This window comes from Xyrauchen texanus, chromosome 7 (assembly GCF_025860055.1).
Source record: "Xyrauchen texanus isolate HMW12.3.18 chromosome 7, RBS_HiC_50CHRs, whole genome shotgun sequence".
NCBI classification, from domain to species: Eukaryota; Metazoa; Chordata; class Actinopteri; order Cypriniformes; family Catostomidae; genus Xyrauchen; species Xyrauchen texanus.
Genome location: NC_068282.1, coordinates 46636955 through 46647390, shown reverse-complemented (window position 1 = coordinate 46647390; position 10436 = coordinate 46636955). Strand labels below are relative to the sequence as shown.

Below are 10436 nucleotides of genomic sequence, written 5' to 3'. Positions count from 1 at the left end.
AGCATGTCACTCTGCTGTCTTTGCATGACATCTCATGTCAACTGCCCCAGTACAATCATAATATTAAAATATGGTATATAGATTTACATAAAAATAATTGATCAATTACAATGTGAATTTCATAGCTTTCTTTTTTATTAAGTACTAAACATTTTCACAGGCGACTTCTATTTGTATCCTTCCAGATAAACAAAGAAAATAAGGGGGGGGGGGGGTTCTTATTTGACATATTTTGTCATATTTTGCATTTCAGACAGTCAGTTGTCAGTTATTGAGATTAATTTGGCAAATATCTGTCTTGGATTACTGTCTCTGTCCCAGAAGCGAATTAATTTATTTATGAGTACTAATAAATAATAAACTTTACTTATTTATTCATGAGCCAAACCATAGCCATTGGACAGTTAAGAATCAACGTCAGCGTTCTCTGTTTAATTTTCACAAGAAAACCTTCCGACGTAATTAATATTCATGAGCTATGCAGTGGCTGTAGTAGATCGGTAAACTGGCGTCCCGGGGTGAGAGGCAGAACTGCAGGCGAAAGCGCAGATGTCTTCACAGAGCTGGACGGGCTATTCTGAACATCTGATACACCCAATTACTTCTGGATCGACCTGATTGGAGAGGTAAGAGCATGTATGGCGTTTTCCTTTCGGTCAGTGAGCACAATGAGATTAACTCTGCACGCAAAATTGTGCGTACACCTCCGTGCCTGTGTTCTGTGTTTAGTTGCAGAAAAGTTAGGAGATTCTCGATGTTTTCAGTCTTGAACTGACTGAATTTATCCTTATTATCGTGATAATGAAAAATTATTTGCACTTAAAGCATGATTAATGGTGCCCTGCGCCTTGGAGAATAAACAAATATTGATTTTTTTTTTTCACTTGGGGTTGGGTTTAATTTAAGTGCCTATGTTTTATACCGTGCAATCATGTTTTTCTGTCAGTATGGCCTTGTCTACTTAAAATCTGTTTGTTTTATTCACTTGAAAATGAATAACTCCAAATAACTGAACAGTAAATCTAATTGTTGTGGCATATTACTTTATTATAAATGTGGACCACTAGAGGGCGATATTATTAATTATTATAATTCTGGTTTTGACTTCATATTTGATTTATCACCTGATTTACAAACTTTGTTTACTATGTAGCTAGAACAATGATGAAAGTTTTTGAATATTAAGTTTGTAGTTTATCCTTGGTGAACATTGGACCTTCTTTATATGAATTCTCCATCTCAAAGCATTTTTGTTTGTTTTGGATGTTTCTCAGTCTTAAGGAGAAATAAAAATCATTACAAATGAGTGAATTGTTGAGAAGGGTATACAAGTTGAACACACACACGTACGTTGAAGACATTAAAACTAAATTTTTAACCACTACACAGATTAAATATTAGCAAACTATAGTTTTGGCAAGTTGTTTAGGACATCTACTTAGTGCATGACACAAGTCAATTTTCCAACAATTGCTTACAGACAGATTTTTTCACTTTTTATTGAATATATCACAATTCCAGTGTGTCAGAAGTTTACAGACACTAATAACTGTGCCTTTAAGCAGCTTGGAAAATTCCAGGAAATGATGTCAAGCCTTTAGACAATTAGCCAATTAGCTTTTGATAGGAGGTGTACTGATGAAAGGATTTTAAGGCCTACCTTCAAACTCAGTGCCTTTTTGCTTGACATCATGGGGAAATCAAAATAAATCAGCAAGACCTCAGAAAAAAACATTGTGGACCTCCACAAGCCCGGTTCATCATTGGGAGCAATTTCCAAATGCCCGAAGGTACCACGTTCATATGTAGAAGCAATAGTACACAAGTTTAAACACCATGGGACCACGCAGCCATCATACTGCTCAAGAAGGTGATGGATTCTGTCTCCTAGAGATGAACATTGTTTGGTATGAAAAGTGCAAATCAATCCCAGAAAAACAGCAAAGGACCTTGTGAAGATGCTGGAGGAAACAGGTAGACAAGTATCTATATCCACAGTAAAACAAGTCCTTTAGCGACATAACCTGAAAGGCTGCTCAGCAAGGAAGAAGCCACTGCTCCAAAACCAGCATAAAAAAGCCAGACTACAGTTTGGAGGTGCACATAGCGACAAAGATCATACTTTTTTGTGGAAATGTCCTCTGGTCTGATGAAAAAAAAAAGGAGATAGCATAGCTCAGATTAGAAGAATCTGATGAGAAATATTTGAGTTTATATTGAAATTTCAGACTTGTTGGGAGACTTTGTAACTTAGCAAATCGGAGCACAGTTTGAGACATTGTTGAGATCTCTAGAGAAGACACATGTGATATTTTTCTCAGGAGAAACATCTGAGAAGCAGGAGACTTCACTGGAAAAATGAGATTTTGTGGTGAAGTAAACATAACAGGAAAGATGAAGTACTTTCTACAGTGAATAAGCTAGTTTAAGCTTGAACTTGAAAATATTAAGTCAATTCATCATTTGTACTCAATTCAAACATTTAAAAATGAACACTCTAGCTTATAAGCAAATGTTATTTATGATGGTTTGTTTTGCGTACAGTTAGGGCTGAAACGATTAGTCGACATTATCGACAACGTCAAGAGAGTTTCAAACTTCTCCTAGGTGATACACTTGTCTCGCGCGGAGACGCTCATCACTGGCGCACGCTTGCTGCAACTAGATTTTGTTTGTTTTTTATTCCCCTAGTGGCTACTATCACCGTTTCTGGCGTTATCAAACATTTAAAGGTGCGTTTTAAAAGTGTGTTACATGAATTATTGCTGTGACCAGAACAAAACAATTAAAGTTGACCCAATAGTCACGAAATCATGCCGCAAAAACAAACCTCAATTCACTCCCTTTAAATGTCGGTTGAAAGTATTTGACATGACAGTTGCATCTGCTAAATTTATCATATGTATGAAATGCAAGAATAGCCATCAATTTGGTCTAAACGAAACAAGTCATGAAACTGTGTGGTTATTAAAGTTTGATTCCATAATAAATTAATCGGTTAACTTTTTGTTATATAACTTTCCTTAAATATTTAAAACGAATTAGTACTGTTAGTAAGTGGCCCCATTTGAAATGTGATACCAAAGTAGTGACTTCACTCTTGTCAGCACAATTAGTCTCCTAGACATGACCCTTCAACCCCATTCTGTCTGTCTGTGTCTCTCTCTCTCTCTCCCCCCTGTTTCTCTTGTATTTAACATCAGTTAGTCACTAGAGAGACATTATGCAATTTGAGAAACACAAACTTTGCAGAGTTGGACAAGTACATTGTGGAAAACTTGACATGCTCTCTGGAAGTGTGTGCAACCACAAGGTTATTTCAGGTAGTTATTTCAGACTTGATTTACTAATGGTTTGGAGACCGGCTGACCAATCGGCTGAACATCAACTTGACCAGGCTGTGAGACCACCTAAACGGCAACTAGGCCGTTTATAGGCTATAGACTCAAAAGATCCGGCTCATAAGAGTAATTTGTTCTGGAGTCTGTCTGTACTGGTCGCAATGTGTTCTGCGCTGTAGAATCAAAATAACTGGCTAGAAGAACTGAGAAGTTCAGGAAATGCACTACTCTGGTAGTGATGTATGTTTTGGATTCACTGAAAACAACCTGCTCTTAAGAGTCATTCTTTTGGGAATTGGTCTAAGCTGGTCACAATGTGTTTCACATTATAGAATCAAAAGAATCGGCTCATAAATGTGATTCCCAAATGAATGATACTATATTGATATTGCTGTTTTTTGCACTATAGAATCAAAAGAACCACTTCATAGGAGTTATTTGGTCGGGAATCAGACTATGTTGATATCACTGCGTTTCACGCTATAGGAGCAAAAGAATCAGCTCATTGTAGTCATTAATTTGAGACTCGAACTACATTGCTCATGTTGTGTTTCACGCAATAGAATCAAAAGAATCGGCTCATAGGAGTCAATTGTAAGGGAATTGGACTACACTGGTCACACTGTGTTTCGTGCTTTAGAATCAAAATAATCAGCTTATAGGGTCATTCGTTCGGAAATCAGACTACACTGATAGTGTTGTGTTTTGCGCTATAGAATCATAAGAAACGGCTCATAGGAGTCATTTGTTTGGGAATCAGACTACTTTCAAAATGCTGTGTTTTGCACTATTGAAACAAAAGTATCGTCTCATAGGAGTCATTTGTTCGGAAATTGGACTATACTGGTTGTGCTGTATTTTGCGCTGTTGGATCAAAAGAATCGGCTCATAGGAGTCATTTGTTAGGAATTGGACTACACTGGTCACACTGTGCTTTGTGCTATAGAATCAAAATAATCAGCTCATAGGAGTCATCTATTTGGGAATCGGACTACATTGATAGTGCTGTATTTCATGGTTTAGAATCGAAAGAATCAGCTCATAGGTGTCATTCGTTCAGAAATCAGACTACATTGATGGTGTTGTGTTTCGCTATATAGAATCATAAGAAACCGCTCATAGGAGTCATTCATTTGGGAATCAGACTACATTCAAAATGCTGTGTTTTGCGCTATTGAATCAAAAGAATCATAATTTTTTTGTAATTCCGGAGAGACACAGTCTTTTTTCTGTAGTGTTCTTTTATTATCTTTCATGGATCCTACATCCATACATTAATCTGTAAAGCTCCCCAGGCATGAAAGAAAAATTTCTTAAAGACTCAAGTGTCAAAAAGCTCTCCTGAGGGTATGTCTGGGGAAGCTATTTTATCAGAATAGGTACATGTATTGTTTTGTTTTTTCCTCTTGCTTGTTTAGTATATGAACAGATGATCAGTAGTTGATGCATAGGGGCATCCAACACATTTTCTAGGTCATTATTTTGCAATACACTGAAAACCTCTATATGTCTCTGTAACACAGTTAAGCATGGGCAAGGAGGAGGCGAGAACCGGCTTGTCAACATAAATAATATTTAATGAAAACTTAAACCAAAAGCACAAACATAAACAAACACACACGACGGACATGCCCTTGATTCGCTCTCTCTCGAACCATCGTCACCGGCCATCTTTATCCCTCGCGCGCCTCATCAGGCCGATTGGGGACCGGGCGCGAGATATTCCGACCTGGCCCCGCCCCCCTCCGCTCCACACTCCTCCCGGCGTTATCTCAGGCTGGCGTTTCACCGGGGCGGAGTGTATCTTGCGTCCCGCGTGGTCATCCCCACCTTCCTCGCCCTGGGAGGAGACAGGAGGGGAAGAAAACAACAACAACAAAAAAATAGGCGAGGGAAAAGGCCAACACGGTGCGAGAGAGAGAGAGGAGAGCGAGAAAAAGCTCACTCACCGGTTCTCTGATGTACCGTCGCGTGGTCCTCGAACACTCCTCCACACTCAGGCGGACGACAGCCGCTCCAATCCCGGGCGAATAGGAATGAAACCTCCGACCCCCAGCGGGCAGAACGTGCCTCCGATTTTCTGGCAGCAAATGGGGACACTCCTCCGCCCCTGGCAGCGGCTCTACCGCTCCGGGCGATCGGAGAGTTTCTTCCTTCCTCCCCTCGTGGACGGCGGTCTCCCTCGACCCCTCCGCGTCTCTGGGGATGGCAGGGCACTCCTCTGCCCCCGGCAGCGGCTCCCTCGCTCCAGGTGTTCGGGTTATCCAGTCCCCACTTGCTCCGCCGACGGCCGTTCCCCACATCCGGGCGGGGATGCCCGTCGCAGAGTGTCGAGGACTCTGCAACGGGCATCCCTCCTCCTTCCCAGGCTTCGGCACCAATGTAACACCCCTCACGGGAAGGAGGACAGGAAAAAGGTAAGGCTTTAATTGCCGTCTTTCTCCATGCTTGGAACTTTTTAATGCCTGGGTTTCGGCACCAATGTAACACAGTTAAGGATGGGCAAGGAGGAGGCGAGAACCGGCTTGTCAACATAAATAATATTTAATGAAAACTTAAATCAAAAGCACAAACATAAACACACATGACGGACATGCCCGTAATTCTCTCTCTCACTAACCATCGTCACCGGCCTCCTTTATCCCTCGCGCGCCTCATCAGGCCGATTGGGGACCGGGCGCGCGATATTCCGACCTGGCCCCGCCCCCCTCCGCTCCACAGTCTCCTACATATATGCAACATTATGTATGAGTATCCTGGTGAATATTAATTTGCAACTTTGTAAGGAAGGGCTATGCATGGTCCTAAAATAGGATAAAAGATTTTATCAGGGCAATTAGAAGGTATTATTATTATTAAGCTGTTCAGCTAGAAATAGGCATGTATAGTCTGCCTTCTCTCAGTAACGCTGAATGAATGTTACATTCATATAGTGCTTTTTCTGACACTACACTCAAAGCGCTTTACACAGTAACATGGGACTCAAACACCACCAGTATGCAGCATACACCTGAATGATGCGATGGCAGCCATAGTGCACCAGAACGCCCACCACACACCAGCTATTGGTGGAGAGGAGAGAGTGGAGTGATACAGCCAATTAAAAGATGTCAATTAAATGTTGTGTCCTTACCTTCCCATCCTTGTTCCAAAGCATATAGCAAATAAACCTTGAAAGTACTTTCTCAATCTTCTGTAGGTTTTGTTTATGAGTCAACCTGGAAGCACAGTCATGTTTGCAAGGTACTGAGTTGATACAATGAGCAATTCTGAGGATTAAATAATCAATGGATTTGCCAAAGTTTGCCAGGTTGGTAACAATCTTTAAAAGATATGAAGTTTGTTTTGAGGCAATTAGTAGCATGTAAACTAGATTTCTACAAGCAAAACACTTTGTTTTCTGAGTTATCTCTGTGAAATTATTGATAGTTATTGCTTTTGTACAAAAATTCTTATCGCAGAGTCAGGAATTGTAGACAATTTCTGCTATTTTCCCAATGTTTTCTCTAATTTATCATTCTTCAGTGCAGCCTTTAGGATTATGCAATAAGGGAATGCAAATTAATAAATTAATTAAAGTTATTTATGTTGCATACACTATCAGCAAAAATGGGCCAAACACACTTAGGTGCGGTCTTGGGTAGAAAGATGAGATTGCTATGCAGTTTGGAGGCGTTAAGCTTAACTTTGAGTATTTATTTCCCGTCACCATTTCTTGAACTTTGTGGCCCGTGCACTGTATTTTAATTTGCTGCTCACCATATGACTTCAGATATGAATCATGAAGCATCATACAGATTTCCTCAATAGTCGGCTCTAAAATATAAAACATTATTGTTATCCTTGGACTAGATTGAATCACAGTCTAAAGGCCTATTCCTACCAAGACTGAATTTACGGTGCAAATGTTTATTCCGAACAAGCTTTTGAATAGGAACAATGGATTCCCATTCCGTTTTTCAAACTGGGTCCGACATATTGTCCGGCAACAATCTGAAGTTTTTTTGTGGAAAGCATTCAGATTTTTTTCCCCTCTGTCTGCGATGAAAACTGTCTGAAATAAGATGAGATAAGAACTTTTTGTAATTTTCTAGAATCGCTATTGCTGCACAATCCAGCGTGTTGATGGCGCTACTCAACCGGCAAAAACAGGTGCTCTTTTACTCGTCTCTGAATACAATACAAATATGCAGTAAATAAATGATAAAGAAGCAGTAAACACATTCTTTCTTTATAACAATATTTATTTAATGTGCTAATACCTCATATTATTTAATATAATATACTTGTTGTTTTGTCTTAATGTACATTATTTAATATGTATATTACTGTGCCTGATATATTATCCAGGCATTAATTATTGCAGCGAGTTTCTGCAATTCATTCTGACTAAGCACAAAATATTGCATAAAAAGACCCTTTACATGCAATACTTTACTGAGTGTAGACCAAATAATTGCCCAAACTCACTGCTCTTTTTTTATTGCATGGATAAACTAACACAAAGAATTCCTGTAACGGTACTCCTTTTCTCAACCCGCACAAGAAACCCTGAATTCAATACAAATATGCAATAATTAAATAAAGAAAAGACCACGAGGCTTTGTCTTCTTTTTATATTGTTTTTAAATGTTATGCATCTTATTTTATACTATAGCTGTTTTACTTAATGCACATTATTTCATGTGTATGTATATCACTGTACCTTGTGTTATATTATCCAGGCATTAAAAAAAGAAAACCTGGATTCAAGAGTTTGTTTGGAATGTACTTGTTACAAAATACATGCATCAATATGAAGACAGAAGACACGTGACATGTAACAGCGCTCTTTACTCCTCTCGCTTGCACAAAAAACACAGATTCTGTATTCCTCTCAATAACATGGAAAAAAAACATAATGAAACAGTTATGCCAAATTAGGCAAATAAATGCCTTAACAGCACTGAGTAGCTGACAGCTGGATTCTTAAAGGTTCAGTTTACCCAAAAATGAAAATTCTCTCATGATTGACTCACCTTTAAGCCATCCCAGATGTGTATGTCTTTCCTTCTTCAGCAGAACTGAAATTAAGATTTTTATAAGCACATTTCAGATCTGTATGTCCATACAATGCAAGTAAATGGGTGCCATCAGGCTGCTGGCTGTTTGATGGTCCAAAAGGCATATTTAGGCAGCATAAAAATAATCCACAGATCCAAAGATAATTAGAACTTTTTAAACTCTTAAAAAATGCTTTCTGCTACCAGTTAGGGCTGCATAGTGTATAATGGGGTGAAGAGTAACTTTCTCACCTTTGTTCACTTCAATCCATCTTTAACTCACTAAAAAAACTAACTATTTTCTTAATAAAGCTGCATGTTGGCAATTTTATTCACGATAAGAAATACACAGTGACATATATTATGATTCAGTCACGAGCATCACGTTATAATCTAGGTGCATTAAGGGTGTCAGCTCGATTGATGAGCACGTCCATGTGACAGAGTGTGCCTCAGCCGGGTGCAGTTTCAATCTGTCCCCTTAGATCAGGACAATTCATAAGAGACACTGACCGCACTGAGAAATTACAGTTTCGGAGTTTGTAGTTATTTACATGATCTGTTTCCTTATTATTTGAACTTTAATAAAGCTATAATGCATTAAATATATCTGCAGTAGGGATGTAAATCCAGGGAATTTCCTTTAAAGAGCTCCTGCTCCGCTCCGAACTGCAGTGCTGCTGTCTCGCGTCATCATTAGAGTTTAATGTGATCTCATGTTACATGAATTGAGATCAAATAATTTTTCGTTGTCGAATAGTATTGTTGACAATTCTTTATTGCCGACATTGTAAATAACGTTGATTAAACGTTTCAGCCCTACTTCCAGTCAACCCATCACAGAGCTGTCGTGTGACATAAGCGTGGTGCCGCATTCATGCGAGAAGTCGTAAGCACGTTCTTTGATTACAACAGAGGAACAAACACCACTCGAGAGTTATGTCATTTCAAACACTTCCCAGCTCTGGCAGGAAGTAACGGTTTATATTTAAAACATTTTATTTATCGATTTGCCTCTTAAACAAACCTTTTAATTATCAATTTGCTTCAGAAGACATTTATTGATCGACTGGAGAAATGTGGATTACTTTTATGCTGCCTAAATATACCTTTTGGGTCATCAAACATCCTGATGGCACCCATTCACTTTGCACTGTATGGACATAGAGCTGAGATGTGCTTATAAAAATCTTCATTTCAGCTTTGCTGAAGGAAAGACACACATCTGGGATGGCTTAAAGGTGAATCGATCATGAAAGAATAAAATTTTTGGATCCATGCACCAGAATAAATGTGCCACCTACTTTACAGTGGTGAAATTGTTTTTAATTTGATTAATTATTCATTATTCATAGACCTTTCATCCATATTTCATCTCGCTAATTCATCAGGAATTTGTTGTGAATAGAGATTGTAGTATACTGTGAATTCTGTCAACTCCAACTGTCCCAAAGTCTGCAAACTGAAGCAAGAGTGGGAGTAAAATCTGTGTTAAAATCGTGTAGTGTAATACAACATTAAGGCCATGTCCACACTAATCTGTTTTCATTTGAAAACACAGTTACCTAACATAATCGTTTTCCAACATATGTGGTTATGGAGAGTGTTTCCGAAAGTTCTAGGTGGAGAAAAATGCTGTTCCTGTGTGGATGAGAGGCATAGTCTTTGCAAAATGGATGTGTTTCCAACGAAAACTTATTAGTGTGGACGTGGCAAAGCAGTTAATCAGCTGTCAAAAAAATCTAAAATCAAATGTTTTTTCTCACTCTTCTTACTTTACAGCTTATTTTTAAAACCAGTTTAAAAATGTGGGTAAAAATCGTCTGTAAGATGTCAGAGCTTATTTCACAAGTGCACACATACTTTACTGAAAAGACAAGCATACAGTGGCTGGTGACGTAAACCTGCCGGTAACCTCAGTGTTTTTCCGATTAACATTTTTTATTGATTCATATAGATGACAAAGAAAAACAAAACATATATAGACTGAATCGACATTTAACTCCCACTACTACCTCTCCCCAATCACCAAACCCACCCCGACCCCCAACAA

The 10436-nt window shown here is 38.8% G+C and overlaps 1 protein-coding gene across 1 annotated transcript in view; it reads left to right on the top strand.

The window, feature by feature from the left end:
* The first annotated feature begins 584 nt into the window (after positions 1-584).
* The window catches only part of sema5bb (sema domain, seven thrombospondin repeats (type 1 and type 1-like), transmembrane domain (TM) and short cytoplasmic domain, (semaphorin) 5Bb), an 81236-nt gene continuing 71384 nt past the window's right edge, over positions 585-10436 (top strand). Inside the window, exon 1 of the mRNA XM_052130368.1 lies at positions 585-626. The gene's annotated coding sequence lies outside the window, so the exon portion shown is untranslated. The remainder of the gene's footprint in view (positions 627-10436) is intronic.